Source organism: Odontomachus brunneus, unplaced genomic scaffold (assembly GCF_010583005.1).
Source record: "Odontomachus brunneus isolate Ranch 3 - 2012 unplaced genomic scaffold, Obru_v1 Obru_scaffold_071, whole genome shotgun sequence".
In the NCBI taxonomy this organism is placed as follows: domain Eukaryota; kingdom Metazoa; phylum Arthropoda; class Insecta; order Hymenoptera; family Formicidae; genus Odontomachus; species Odontomachus brunneus.
The window spans coordinates 694,677-711,412 of NW_022639521.1; positions in this window are offsets into that span (position 1 = coordinate 694,677).

Sequence of the window (16,736 nt, forward strand, 5' to 3'; positions counted from 1 at the left end):
TCTCTCTCTCTCTCTCTCTCTCTCTCTCTCTCTCTCTCTCTCTTTTTCTCTCACGGATAATGAGACAGAATTATAAGTCATTAAAAGTCACTAACATCCACAATAAGTCGTAAAGAGAGAGATAGTTGCATCATGATATTTCAACTAATCAGAGAAAAGACGGTTTGCAGCTAATCAGTTTTTTTAATAAAAATAGCGGACACATACTGCTTTTTTATTGGTCAGTCATAAAGTCAATCATAACTTTTAAACCCTAAGGAATGGAATTTGATAATCTTCATGTAGTCACTGATTGCTGACTCATTATTGTTTTATGATACACTAGTTACTCACAACTCGCTCCTGACTTCTGATCTATTATTAACGGCTTATTGTAGAAAGTCCATTAGATAGAAAACAGACGCTGCGGCTTTGTCTCGATCGATCCAAACAAGCCACGATCAGCTTTGTGTGATTTATAAACAAGAGCGGAATGATAAGAGAGCGATCCGACGTTCGGCATCCGTCATATTAATTGTCAGGACGAAAGCATTATGAAACGTCCTGTTTTTTTGAAGACTGCAGGTCAGTTCTTTAAACATTCTAGTTTAGGTGCAATCAAGCACGGACCTGATTTTTAAAGAATTAATTAATTAGTTGTTATTTAGGTTCACATAGATATACATACACAGATACAAATTGCTTATTGTGGATTTAGTTAATATTTAATTATGAAACTTGCTCGATTGAAAAGATCGCAATGTTGCTTGGAGAAATCCAGCTGAGTTTTTTTGTGCCACGTGAGTAATAGGCAAAGAAGTGCCTGCGGGATATGTTCTCATGTATTAAGGATGTATCTGAGCTATATAAAAATAGTACCAATTTGATAAAACTTTGGATAACTTTCCCTTTATTATCTATAATATACTAAGAAAAATTTCAAGTCGATTTACTAAACCATTGAAGAGTAATTATTATGTTAATTTTACACGTGTTATTATGGCAAAAGCAACTTTCCTGAATGTAATGAGTAAAAACATATAGAAAAAATAGTACCAAAAATTTAAGTATATTTATACATATAGATCCTGAATTTTTTTGGAACTATTTGCAGAATTTAATTAATTTTCACAACATGATTTCAGAGAAATTAATTTTTATTTGTGACAATTTTGCCATGTAAGAAATTAGTAACTGGATTGTGGAAATGTGGCAATGTTGCAATCAGCTGAGTGTGCCAAACGAATAACCTATAAATCAGTATAATAAAGTTACGTCGTAAAGTTTTGTTTTGTCTGCACTGTTTCATACAGAGGACAAGAATACAAATTAAATAATTTCGATGAACAATAGAATATATAAAGTGTGAAATTTGAGGCTTTTAGGCCCAGTTCCACAACCTCCGTTTAATTTTAACTACCGGTTAAGTCTCAACAGTGATTGGTTAATTCTGATTAACTCTTCTTAACGCTAAATGCGATTGGTCAAGTCCAATGGAATAACCGGTCAGTTAAGTTAATTAGAGATTGTGGAACTGGGTCTTGGTGTTTCATCTAACCTGCCTGCACAGTGCATTACTGCCAACGTACAAGCCACAAACTACATAGTGTGCTGTTACTACGTTTTTCACTTTTTTCATTAAATACTTATAATAACAACAAATAATATTGATAGTTATTGTTGCAGTCAGACAATGCACACTTACTTGTTTTAACTTATTCCAATTACTTTTTCTCCTTTGCAATGATGGATATTGATGTTAAATAAATTTAATGTTCTAAAGTTTAATCAGGGCATTTTCCCTGCCAAAGTTTTATTATAGAAAGTTGGAAAATAGCAAATAAAATTAATAAACTGTTGAGAAAGTGAACAATAACTTTTTAAATAAGAGATATATTATGTTAGTCATCATTTATATCACTAGGTTTATTACACGTTTGAAGCAGATACTCAGATTTTTTGTATTTGAAGTACTTTTGTCACTGATTATATCTCAGATACATCCTTAACACACTGACTGCTATGAGGGTCACAGGTGACCGGCACCTTACTTTTCAATAGCGCCACGGGGGTTACCCGGTGACTCCCGGTGAGATAAATCACTATGCATGATGATGTAGCTTAATTTAATTATATTACACAGTATTTCATTCTTCTATATTTATGTGCTTTTGCAATAATAAAAATTGCATTGTGGCATAAACGATAAAATATACTAGCTAGATAAGCAGTGTTAATCATTTCAATAAAAACAGTAAATATTTATAAGGCTTTTAGGTATTTATTCAATAGAGACAAAGGTCTTTATTCTGAATTTTCTTTTATGGATGAAAGAGAGTCTAAAATAAAGATCAAAGAGTCAATAAGAATCGAACGGAAGGAGAAGGAGGCGCAAAATGGGCACGTAATTCTAAATGTCTGAGAAGTTAATAATAAATAAATTTTTAAGTGAGTAACGCAATATTTATTTTAAATTCAAAAGTTTTTCATTTTCAAGTCGTCCTACTTTTTTTGTGCTGTCCATATTAAGTAATTATTAATTAATAATTATTAATTGTAAATCTTTATAAAGAAATCTACTCACGGTACACTTACTACGAGTTTGAATGTATGAATTCTGTTGTGAGGTGTGTGTGTGTGTGTTTGTTAGAGAATATTATGATATTAACTGTCTTTGGATTAATTTTATTGAATATCTGTAGTATAGATAAGTGAGGAAAATAGCAATTATCGTATTTAACTAGTTAATTGTAAAAATTATAGGGTTAGATAATAATTAGTTAATCAGTTTAAAAATTAAATTGAAAAGTTAAGACATTAATAATTTCTAACTTAGTTAATTTCATAAACATCAACTTTTAATTTAAATTTTTTTAAAAATGTATTAACATTAACTTATTAACTTTTATATATATAAATTAAAATAATTTATCGATGTTAAAATTCTTGCGGGCTGCTTACAATGTAAAATGAAAAAAATCAGAACTAATGCTAGAACTAATGCTAGTAGAATTGTTTCGTCTTTCTGAATGTCAATGGTTTTTTCTCGTAAATACAATTCTAAATACAAAACAGTCTTATAAAAGACTACCTTTTTCTTATAAAAGAAAAAGTTCTTATAAATTAAAAAAAATTTTAATTATTTCACGTAAATTTACCACAATTAAGTTACTTAAATAAAAGAATATGTATTGCTTCGCATAACTTTCAATTTTAATAATTTAATTCAATTTCAACTTTTTGTTTATATAACTTCATATTAATTTTTGTTTATATAACTTTTATCTTAACTAAGTTAATTTTATAAGCTGTTAACTTTAAACTTAACTTGGTTAAAAAAATTATAACTTACCCTGCTCTGAAAAATCATATATCCATTCTAGTGTTAATACTAAATTGGAATAAGTAAACTTCTGAAATAAGTAAAATTTCTCTGAACAACGATACTTTCGTTTAACCATATATTATGCAATATATTATTTAGCATCTCCATACACAAATGTGTACAAGATGAATATAGTGTAGTTACGGAACGGATAAGTATAAAATGAGAAAACTGAATGATTTTAAAGATCCTTTTATACCTGTCCGTTTTGCAGGTAACCGTAGCTTATCCTTAGTACATCCATACCATGCATGGCCCTGCACGAACGTCAAAGCACACTTCACAAGATCAAACGGAGGTATTCGTATCCGGAAAAATGGAAGAACACTTATATTTAATCTCACGGAACATAGTTCAAGATCCGTAAGCGAACACGGTATGAATATGGTACGGATACGGTACGGTATGGTATGGACACGAACAAATAATATAAGTTTTATAACAAATATATTTATAACAAATAATAAAAGACTTCACACTTTGACAGCCGCTGTTATGTATGCATGACTGTATTCTGTCAGCGGTGTTATCACCTTATAAAGAAATATTCATCGATCATAGGAAATATTAAAAACCAATAAGAGCCACCGCAGGTTGATAGATATGAATAATTAAATGACTTCGGGAGGATAAAATTGTTCGACAGAGTGACATACCTGCCGAGAAGTTTCCGAAGAGTTTAACGTAGTGCATTAATTAATAGCCTTACCGTATCAATCCAGTGCACAATCTATATCTTGATTCTTTTTAAGTAATATTAATTCCTTCTTTCCTCAATATTCTTCATATTAATTTGATGTTTATTTACACATTACTGTTGGTAAATGTTATAATATATTGGTTATAGTAGTTTATAATTATAATATTATTTAAAAAGAGTATACAAAAGTAGATACATAAGTAAAATTAGGAACTCGTTTTTATTTCAATCAATAAAATTAAGGTAGAAACTAGGAAGTATATCTTTTCATGAAATTAAATGAAGAATCTCATTTATGTATTAAATTTATTTATTAAATTCAATAGCCTTATTAAATTTAATATTTATTAGATTTTACTTATTAGATTTAATAGAAAAAAATGAAAACAATGAATAAAACATATTTAAAACATTCTACTTATATACATTTTTTATATGTTAATACTTAAACAAAAAAATACTCAAAAACTGTTTTTTATATATTATTTCTAATATATAAAAAGAAAAACTAGGAAAAATACTCAATGGAACTATAGAGAAGAACAATAGAGGAAACTATAGAGGAAAACAATTCAGATCTATTTAAAAATACTTTTTGTTTTTTTATTTAGTTGTATAGAATTGCAAATGCTTTTACAAAAACAAAAAAATTTTTCTTTACAAAATATTTTTGTTTTTGATACAATATTTGTGTGATGTCTTTTCATAAATAGACATTTTGCATCTGTACTCTGTTAAAAAAAATTCATAATATTATATAGGGTGAGACAAAATTGTGGAAACAGTCGAATATCTCGAAAAAAAGCATTTTTTTAGGAAAATGTTTCAGACAAAAGTTATAGGGTTTCAGAAGATCTATTTAATGGCCGTATCAGTTTTGATATTTAGATTTATATAAACTTTTTAGTACTTCAAGAAAATGCAATACTAAAAAATTAATTAGAAATTTTTGAGAAAATTCTCAGAGCTCTATGAGAAAAAAATAGATAATTTTTATCTCTTGTTATTTTTCGGTAAAGTTGATAGAATTCGAATGAAAAATTGTTTAAACTAATAATTTTGTAGATATTTCCGTAAGTATCTTAGAGAATAGAGATCGTGTGAAAGTTTTTTAAACACAAGTTGTTTGTTTTTTTACGTAGAAAAAAATTCCATAATAAAAAATATATGTTTCTATTTAAAAAAGCAAAATTGACCTCGACGTGACTTTGGCGGCGCCACCCAAGGTCAAAAATGATACGGCCATTAAATAGATCTTCTGAAACACTATAACTTTTATCTGAAACATTTTCCTAAAAAATGTTGTTTTTTCGAGATATTCGACTGTTTGCATAATTTTGCCCCACCCTGTATAACTAAATAAAAAAATAGTAAAAATTACAAAATTACATTATATCGGTATCCAGCATCCCCTTAAGTTTTCCATTTGGACTTGCACGTTTGAAACGTTATACTTCTAACCTGAATCTACTTAAATGTCATGATAAGAGTCCATAACTTTTCAAAAAAATTGGATCGAATCTGAAGGAATCTTCGATCCAAGAAATTCTCGTATAGAACACGCGCTCGAAATCTGCCGGCAACAAATTTTTCCGCGACAAATGCGACCGCCAAAGTGTTAGTGCTCCCCGACATGCCGACGCGACGCAAACGTATCGGCCGTCGCAGTTAACCGCAGCAGTCTCACAGTTGCAATCGCGTGCAAGCGAGCGAACGATCGCCTTAACCGCGCCCTAGGACGCGTTTCCCAACGCGGTCCTCGCGGCGCAGTTTCCACGGGTGATGTCAGTCGCAGGCGGCGGTTACGACGCCGTGACGTCTTCTTCCCTCACGGATGCGAGAGGATGCACAGACGCGCGCCTTTCGCGCGATAATAACTCACGAGTGACGCGGCGTTACCTATTCCCGCAACAATCCCGCCGTCTGCGAGAGATTAATTTAATTCACCGCGGATAACGTTGCGGAAACGCGCAGTTCTCCTCCTCGAAGGAAGAGAAGAAGGAGCGGGAGTGAGAGAAGGAGGAAGAGGAGGAGGAGGAGGAGGAGGAGGAGAAGGAGGAGGAGGAGGAGGAGGAGGACGAGAAGGAGGAGGATGGTGGTCCGATCGTTATGTCGCGACGCGATCGGGACAAATACCTCAGATGTCTGCCGCACCGCCGAGTGATCGATTATTCCACGAGCTATAAATACTTTATTCCCGTCGAATTGTTGCATGCGCTGAGATGTGATTCTTAACGCGTTGCCGACCGCTCAGGAGGATATCTTGGTTTTCCGATGAGTCGCCCATCGACCGTTAAACCTGGGTTTTCCATGGAATCGGAGAGATTCGATCGGTTGGATTCCCAGAATTCACGAAATTGGTCTCTGTGTCGACAAGAGTAGTAAAGTTTCAGTTAAGATATGTCACCGCACACGATTTACGCGGAAATTATATCGTATTCACAATTTAATAAAACGCAACTTGCGTGAATCGACTTCGGCATGAAGTTTGGTAGTGGAAAGATTGACATTGAACAGCGAAATAACGGAAGAATCCTTTTCAGAATGGCGTAATGAAGAACGATCGTTCTCAATGAGATCAGTGTTCCGTGAGAGATACCAGAGATGAATTGAACACGATTATACTGATCAACACAAAAATTACATCCTTGATCGAAACGATCAATTCTGATTAATTCCAATTTGCTGATCACAGATATATAACAATTAAAATCAAAACTTAATTTTCTAATTTTCGTAATATAGTAAATAACAATACAACTTAATTTTCTAATTTTCGTAATATAGTAAATAACAAAAAGAAATTTTTTCAAAATCTTGTTGGTAGCTTCAAGCTGATATGTATAGCAGCTTTGTAAAAGTTTGTGAGAATGAGACATTTATTTTAATTTCCTTTAAGGAGATAAAAGCCTTAAATTTTATACTTCCATTGTATCTATCCTTATATAATAAAAGACACAATTCTTTTATATTTAAAAGAGATTTTAGTTCTCTAACAATGGAACATGAAAACTAGAAATTATAATCAAAATATATTCTATTTTATTTTAATAGAGTGTTAAATAATTTTTTTCGCTGTCATTTTCCTTAACAAATAAATATAAATAGAGAAGAAATTAAATTTCAAGAAGGATACAAATCATGTTGCGAAATTTGCTGACCAGTGTTAGCGGCTAATGTATCCCATTTTTTATTTCCTTTTTATTGAATATAATCATATGTGTAATTAATATATAGTTTTATTCTTATATTTTCAGCACTTCAAATTCTCAGCATATCTACACTTTTAATAAAAATTGTTTCAATATTAATCTAAACTCCCCTCCCCTCTCTGGAAAATAAACTGATTCTTTAACTAAAAATGTTTATGAAATAATTATGATTTTTAATAGGTTGATAGACATTAGTGTGAAACCTGACTCCCGTAAGGAACTGAACTTTATTACCTCACCTTTACGGGTATAAGTCACTATATTTCCATCTGCTTGACAACCATTACGAGTCTTAAAGCTCTTGCAGAATGCCAGGCAACAGGCAATAAGAACAGGGAATAAAAATTCGGATTGGTCAATTATTTCTATTCTCTGTTCCTATTGGCTAATATCTATTCCTGTGCAAAGGCTCTAAGTTCCCTGCTTGGTAACCATTTAGATGGGAAAGGGTAGTGGAAAAAAGGTGGGAAAACGGTCGGTGTTTCTTAAAGAGAAAGAAAATGTGGCTGCTCGGATATGGGCTAGGAAACGCTGCTTAATCTTGAAAGCTAAGTTTACTTAATAAACTTCCTATCGCAAACCTAAGCGTTTCGGGCGCGCGATGAACTCGCGAAGGTTGCAAGGCCGCGCCCTCATAGCCGAGGGATCCGACATCTCCCGACTGTGTCGTCCTAGAAATCCTTTAGCTAAAGGATTTTCTTGTATAAGTCAGTAAAGACTATAAAGGCCTCGGGACCAAGAATGGTGTCGCTTCCAATCACTTCCAATCTTCCCCGACAAGTTACCGCAGAACTTTTCTCTGTAGTTTCCAAGTTTTGGCAGTTGAGTAAAGAATGAATCGCGATGTCCTTTCCATTCTCATCAACACACATCCTACCCGTGAGTTCAAGAGTCACAAGACGACTCCAGAAATCGCCATGACTTGTGATTATTTGCTTACAGTAGTAGTTAAGTTTGACCCCAGAAGCACTGAGTCTGTTTCATACGTCGCTGAAGAAAATGCGTGTAATGTGATCTTTGCCAGAAGAAGATTTGCCTTGACTAGCCTGAAAGTTTCGTCTTTCTTCCCATTGAACGAAAGTTCATCTATCTCAGCATTCCTGTTCCTATTTTATCGGGGCTGTCCGACAACATTGAGGACTTTATATTCGCATCTGCGGATAAAATGGAACATAACACTCCTATCGTCTAACTTTCGGTTCCCCAAGAGAGATGACCATCCATACCGAACAGAATTCCTTGTTCTTTCAGACAATGAAACTTTGTTCAGGCCTCGAGATGTCCCCAAATTTCGTCTGAAAGCAACACGATGTGACATAAAAAGAGAAGACTTGTGTGCTGTCAGTGGCCGTGCTCGTTTTAGTGTCTAAACCAATGCAGGCGTAGCCCTTGCCCTGCTTGCCGTGCATTTCCTGCAATAGCAGTACGTTCACTCATTTCTGGACAATAAGCTGACAAATCTCGCCTATCAACACTATTGAACGTTATATTTTCAGCTGCAGTATTATAACTCCCGTGGTTTCTAACAACGCAGGTTTAGAATTGGAATTACCCCCAAACGGTATCAGATATCAATAAAGAAGTGACAACCTTATTTTGGGGGAAGTTGCGATAGATCCACTTAATCCTTCCTTATCTACCGCAGTGCTAGTGGCTACTTTGCCTACCTTAATTTACTTCACATCGTCGATGATATTACCGATGTTCTTATCGCATCTTCCTACAATTATACGAACAGCACGAAGGCTAGATACCTGGGACCGTCATGCTTGCTGCAACGGACACAATGGGACACAGCTGGGTGAGATACTTTGGAGAAAACGGAGGCTATCATAGAGCTCGTGATCGAGCAGACGTGCGACAGAGCATTGTAGAGTCCCACAGCTTCCTTGTTGGCGATCTGTTCTAGTCGGAAGCGATTATGGACACTTTTCTTCACCACGTCTAAAATTCTCTTAAAGCAATGTGTTGACAGGTAACCGATAAAAGGTATAGCAAAACTTGAAAGTATTTTGAGTAAAAAATTTGTTGCGCAACTTCAGTCAACCCACTAACGGCCAAGCGAAGCTCTTTTTATATCGAATAAAATCACTTGATAACGTATAATTAAATTTTTGTTTTCAGCAATAATTTCTAGTTAATATCTAACATCTAATAAAAATAGTTCTAACATTACGTAGATGAACAGATATGCAAAAATTTGACAGCAATTTATTAGTCGAACTGTAAAGGTTGCATGAGTGATACATATAGTAGTCATATTTATTACATAGAATAACGAAATAAAAATGCAAAAAAAGTACGAAAAATATTATCAAAATTTTTTCAAAACACTATATGATATAACGCATAATATATATAAAAGTTTTAATGCTTTTTAATAAATTTGTGTGTGTTGCTGCATCAGTATAATAAAAATGTTTAAATATTGTATGATGTAAATTTAACGATTATACCCGGTTTAATGATTATTACTCGGTATACAATAAATCTGCCTCACAAATTAAAAATGTAATTAAAAAAATGTTTAAAGCTTTCATCATCGATTGTTTCATATCGTGATAGTCACAAAAGTCTATCTGGGCAATTTGACACCACGAGGAAATAAACAGACAATTTTTCAATTAAAAGTGATTATAACATAATTATGTCTTTTAACAGTAAATTCACTCTCAGGGCGGCTCTGCCGGATTTCCTCCTCAGTGTTTATCCAACATGCATCAATTCCAATTCTCGATATCTCTTAGTCAGTACGAAAGTGGACGGAGAGGGGACTCGGAAAAATCCGCGCGACTCGTCGACTCGGGCTCGTCGAACATGAACACGAAGGTGAACGCACTCATACAGATATTCCGAGATCGCGAGATCACGCGCGATCGGCATCGGTTCGCGGCCAACAACAACAAACACACTCAGACAACGCGTTACGATCTTCGGCAATCGCACGAGCGATAGGATTGCTCTTTAATCTCAATCGGATATCTCCTCCTCCCTCCTGGCCTCCCATCGCCGTTGCCTCCTCTCGAGCGGCGTGTTCTCTAAAAACACTTCTTCCCGCGCGCCCGTTCGGGCCCGGCTCGGAGAGTTGCGTGGGAAATCGCGGGCGGCCGGTAATTTCTCCGGCCTGATTCTGCCCGCGGTGCGCGAGCGCGGATTATCTACAGCATCCCGACTGGAAATATATAGATACATCGCGCCACTCGTACCTACCTACCTACCTACCTACCTACCAACCTACCTGCACCACGGCGAGGAGAGCCGAGCGATCGGCACCGCGTGCGCTCACGACGCCGCGGCTCCTCACGACTCGGCGTGGTTCACGTCGACAGGACCCCGTGGTGCGCGAGCGAGAAAGAACGGGGCACTGCGCGCTCGTTAGAAGGCGCGTAATCGAAGGCGCGAAGACTGCTGAAAATCCTGTTTCTCCCTCTCGTGAGGAAGGGGGTGGGATCTCGGAAAGAATCACGCTCCGCGAAGCTGTGAAGAGACACGATTGCGAGGAAGAGTCGCTTCGCTTCGTGAGGAATATAGGAAGGGTTTTTGGAGGGAAAGGGAAAGGAAATCGGGCGAGGTTGGGCGAAAAACGCGTCGACGACGAAGGTGGACGCGCGAACCCGTGGGAATGGCGGACGTGAGCGTCAGGATGGGGCCGATTCGGCATCGCTTTTCGGCCCCTCGCTCCGTCTCCGTCGCTTTTTCGCGAAAACCTTCTCGCTGGATGGAAGGTCACGATCTCGGCGAACCGGAGGATTGGTATCCCGCTGTTGCTGCACGCTCGAGAAGGTGTCTCGTATCTACGTCCATCGCTAAACAGCCCAAGCGTGAAATCAGACCAGCGATCTCCCGCTCGCCTCTTCCCTTTCTTCATTCCTCCCCCGCCGGCTTCGTAAGCTCGCTCTTTTCTGTCCCTTCCTCCCTTTCTTTCTTCCCTCTCCTTCCTCTCTTTCTCTCCCATTCTCGCCCCCTCTACCGCTTTTGCTCTTTAATTTTCACTGGAAACCCCCAACGACCGCTATTATCCCTACTGAGAAGACCCTGCGCGCTCGTCGAAAATCGCGTTTCGGGGTTCAGTCTCCGCCGGGAGAAAATGGGGCTTATGGCAGCGCGCGACGCCGGGGATAAAAAGAAATTTCCCTCGATATCCTCGCTCATGGTGTTTACCGTAAATCCGCGTCGACTAACGCAAAGAACGTTGAGGTGTATTCTCTTACGCGTCCTCATTATAAAAACGTCGTTTATCGAAATTACCCGACTAGAAATTTACCCTAACTTACCCTATAATTATGATGACGTTGATTTCTGATCAGTCATTTAGGTTATATAAAATGATATTATCGAGTTTCCTAATTATTAAAAAAGTCTTAATAATAAAAATGATTATTAATAAGATCTTGATTATCACGCCATGTGATTTATCAGCCATGTGAACCCAACTAGAAATTATGATCAGGCACACTTAATATTGTACAAGTTTACTGTGTAAATGTAAGGTAATTCTATAGACAGTATTTATAGTCAAATCTTATATTTAAGGTCATCTTAAGAGATACTCTGTAGCTAATGAAATAATGATGATACAATAATGATATAACATCTGAAGATGAACTTAAAACTTAAGTCTTAAATACCAATTATGAATATTGGCCTAAGTATGGTGTATCTGATAATGGTATGGTGAGGATTGCATAAAGAAGCCTTGTGTAAAGTTATAATAGTTATCCCAACCATAGCTCCACATTAAGATCCTACTGTATTAATTTTTTTTAGTGTATCATTTTATAAAATTACATTAATCGTATCACTTTCGGGATTTTACTTCTTTTCCCTATTACGGTTTGTCTTATCAGGATACAACAGGAATCATTTGTAATTAACCTTTCATATAGTACGTGTAATCTATAGAAATATTCTTCTTTTTAATTTCAAATATTACCACAAATTTTTATAAGTCATTAAGTTATAAGGATGATTTAGGAGTATAAATTATATGTGCATCGACAGAGTTCCTTAACACCATTAATTTCCGTTTGAACGTGAAGTCAAGCAACATGTCAGACCGTAATCAATAAAGGGATAGGTAATCGTTCATTGGATGGTAAAATATTTGAATAAGAAAATTGAGGGGAAGGAAAGCATACAGTAAAAAGACCAATATGTTGGTAATGAAACGTTAGATTTGTTTTAATTATTAAACAAATTGATGGAGTTTTTTTATTTCTCATATATTTCACAAAATAATATCTTTTTTCTATGTGAGAATCTGACAAAGATTTAACGAGCATCTGACTAGAATCTGACGATAAATTCTAACTAAAGTCCTGATTGCCACGTTGCTTTACATGATTTATCAGAGCCTGATGAAATTACTTTATACAAACCTGATAACTGATAACAATCTTACCAGAACCTAGAGATAAATTTCTAATGGGGAATGGCTGTACAAAGGATCACGATCGGGGTTGAAATGACCGCGCGAACGGCTCGTTATCCCGTGAGGTAGAGGGTAGAATTTGACGGGGCCGTGGCCGATGACGATGGAATATCCGTTCGGTGGTTTCTCGGCGATTTAAATGCTTCGGTACCGGTGCACAGCACCTCCGGCGTCAAGTCGAATCAATATTTGCCGAGATTCATTCGCGCGTCGAACAAGAGGCGGACGCGAGGAAGATTGGTGCGCGGGAACGGAAGGAGAAAGGGGCGAAGTAGTAGAAGGAAAAGAAGGAGCGAGTCGCGAATCGCGCTCCAGGCGCGACTAACCGGATATCGGAAAGCCGTCCGTAATTCGATTTCCACGTGTACCGGGCGGCCCTCCGGAAAAATTATTCCGAGTACGTTACCGTCGGAGGAATGGAACCGCGGCGTCGCTCGGCAGCAGCCCGCGGCGGAAGAGCGCGGGCTGCGCGACGTTTCACCTCTCTCTCACGAGCAGCAGCAGCAGCAGCAGCAGCAGCTTTCGGCCTTCGTAAAAAGGCATCGCGGCTCCTCGGGGGCCCGCGCGCCCGTATGACGAGCAAGCGTCACGTTTGCGGCAAACGACGCGCATGGCGCAGCTGGAGTCTCCGCATAGAGACCCTACGTGCGCGTCCTATCGCGCCATATGCGTTACACTCCTCCGTCCCCTTGCCCCCCTGTCACCCCAGCGGCCCTCGTCGCCGCGCTGCATCCCTCACGCCCGCGCCGTAAAGCCACGTAATACTCTTCGGATCCCAGGGAACCGTCGAACGGGCGAATGGGGCACGTTCGCGGACGCGTAGCCCGCAATTGTCGCGGCTGTACCGGGCATATCCCCCGTCCTCCGTCGCCGTGCCCACCCCGGCGTCCGCTGATGCGGATGCGTCGCACGTACGGAGACGTGGGAGCGTGTACGCGCGTGCATCCGTGTCGCGCGTACCGTATGTGCGTACGAAGAGCGTCTTCGAAGCGACGAGAGGACCGACGACGAGACAGAGACGCGCGCGCACTCGGAGATTTCGACTGGTTCTCCCCTCCTGTCCCACCCGGCCTCGCGCCGAAAGCCGGAAGCCCGAGTGAGCGAGCGTCTCGTGAGCCTCGTATTATTGTTTACTTTCTTTCGCCGCCGGGAGACCCCTCAACACGATCCCGGCGAACGTCGTCCGCGAGAGCGATATTACCGTGATCCCGTAAATCTCCCGGCGACCCCCCGCCTGCCCTCGAGCACGGGACCACACCATCTTTCCAGATCCTGCGTCGCGGTGAATATCGTGGTCCGGTATCGCGAGTACTTACATGCATCTACGTTACGAGCGTGGAAGCGGAGAGGTAAGAGACGTTTGCGGGACACGAAGAAAAGTCCTCCTTGTCGTCGTCGTCTCTCCCTCTCTCTCCTTCTCCTTCCCTCCCTCTCTCTCTCTCTCTCTCTCTCTCTCTCTCTCTCTGTCTTTCACTTGATCTTCGCCTCTCTGTATCCCGTTCTCTCTCGTCGTCTCGTTTGCTCTCGAGCCGAAGCCGGGGGAGGAAACGGGAGTAAGGCAGGGTAGATAACCCTGCATCCTAGTGCTAAGATAACCTGACTTGACCCGCGGGTCCTCCTTGCTGAATAATTACGGAGCCTGCCTCCCTCTCTCCCCCTCTCTTCCTCCCTCCCACCCTCTCTCTCTCTCTCTCTCTTCTTTCTCGCTCGCTCGCGTCGCCTCTCTCCTTCTCTCCTGCCCTCGCTCTCCATCGCCCACCGCCTCCTACTCTCACCTACACCTACCTACCTATCCACCCTCTCCCCTCTGTCTCCTTTCTTGGTACATGAAGGCAGCGGGAGACCTGAACCTGGTGGCTCTTAGCGATGGTATCGACCTGCGGAGAGTCTTTGCCTCCCCCCTGGCTCTCCTCTTTCCAAACCGAGTCGACCCTCATGCCCACCACCTCCTTCCCTCCACCTTCTACCGCTTCCCGAACCGGCGTCTCGCCCTTCGCCCCTTGCATCACGGCCTCGCCCGTCCCCCTTGGGCATTCTAACGCCCGCCACGGCAAGGGTTGCTCCGTGACTGCTCCTTAGGTCCACAGGATCGAAGGCAGAAGGAGCAGGAGATGGTGGCTTCGGCGATGACGGTGGCGGTGGTCGGTGGCGGCAACGCGACGCCGTCGCGGTGTCTGTCGTTTGGTGGGGGCAGGTGGAGAGAACGACCCCGGGCCCGCTCAACCTGGCCCAGGCTAGACCAGCCTGATCCAAGTCACGAACACGCACGACCGCGGCTAGATCGTGCCGGCTTAGTCCCGACCAACCTGGCCCGCCTCCAGGAGCGAATGATCATTCCCTTCTATTCCGTTCCGTTTTGTCCCGCTCTCGCTCGAACGTTCGCGACCACAGCGCGGATTGCCGCCGCCTGCGTTGGGCCTTTTATTCCCCGTTTTGTCCTTCTTATCGTTTTCCCGCGCTCGCCACCGCCGCCCACCGCTCAGCCAACGAGAGCAATCCACCTACCTAGCTACCTATCTTGCGTGACTTCATCCGCGTTTTCGTTGCGACGAATATTTCAACACTGCGATCGATTCAATGTAGACGGCGTGTCCCGATTGTAACTGACTGGATGTTCTCGATGTATTGGATAAAAAGGACGTTTTGTTTGCGTGAACGCGATGTAATCTAATTTGTCTTCCTCGAAAATTCGTGATCCATCAATTGTCGATAATGTATTTTGATTCTTTAACTGCGAACAACAGGATATCACCGAATTGATGGTACAACATGTAAAGGTGTGATAAAAAAATAAGTCTCAAATAGGATGACATTTTTTATGTGCTGTCATTTTAAAAAAAGAAGAGATAGAAGAGAATAAATATGCATTAGAGTTTGTTTTTTTTTTCACTGAATACATCTTGATTAATGATGCCAAAAGCGAGAAAAACACGCTCCAAATTTTCTTTCGCTCAAATCAACAGATATAGCCGACATTACAAAATCACGTAGTTGAAAAGTACGCTACATGTCACGTTAATTTTGAAGGACATGTTTTTTTTAACATACAAGGATTTGGAGTGTATATTTGCTCGTTTCTGACGTCATCAATCAAATTGATCGCAACGAGAAACGAGAACTTTAAGTACATGTGTACTTGCACATTTATTCATGCTTCAATCTAACGAACGTCGTTACAAATTACTCATATTACTGTTCGTATTTATCATATTAGATACTGAGAGATAAACTGAAGAGAACTAAATTGTTTTGTTCCTTCAGAGATAGTCCACGACGAGATCTGTTGAATCAAAGCATAGCCGAATGCATATATAATCGATGAATCTTGAAAACATATATACACAAATACAAGATCTCATATAAAAAGATGTTATTCTATATCTTCAGCTTGTTTTCTTATGCAAAATGTCCTAAGAAAATGCAACTGACAATATATTGCGGAGTACTCCATGCCATATCAAAAACGAAAGAGAAATTTTGTAAGTAAAAAATTTTTTTTATTTTTCATATAACACGAAATACTCCGCCATTCATTAGCATTTTTACTTCCACTCTGTATAAGCATTTGCAATTCTATACAACCAAATAGAAAAATAATGCAAAACAGGAAGTTGCATTATGTCGATATCCAACATCCTCTTAAAGAGAGAAACACCTTTCAAAGATAAAAATAGATCTTTGTGAATTTTTTTTTTTATAAAAATTGTAAAAGACATTTATTTGAAATTTTGTACACATATATTATAGATCTAAATTATATACAGTAATTTTTTATGTAAAAATATTAATAAACATTAAAGATATAGAGCATTTCTGGAGAAGACTTCGAGCGTATATCATACGTTGATGTTGTTTAACTATTGTTTAACTTTGTAAAAATTTTAATTAAAAAATCGCCTAAAAATTGATAATTTTGTATTAAACAAAAATAGAAAAAAATAAATATACTTTAATTCCTCTAATTCCAACTGAAGAGAGATATATTGTAAATACGTACTCATAAACATTAGATGAGATCAGTTTATTAGT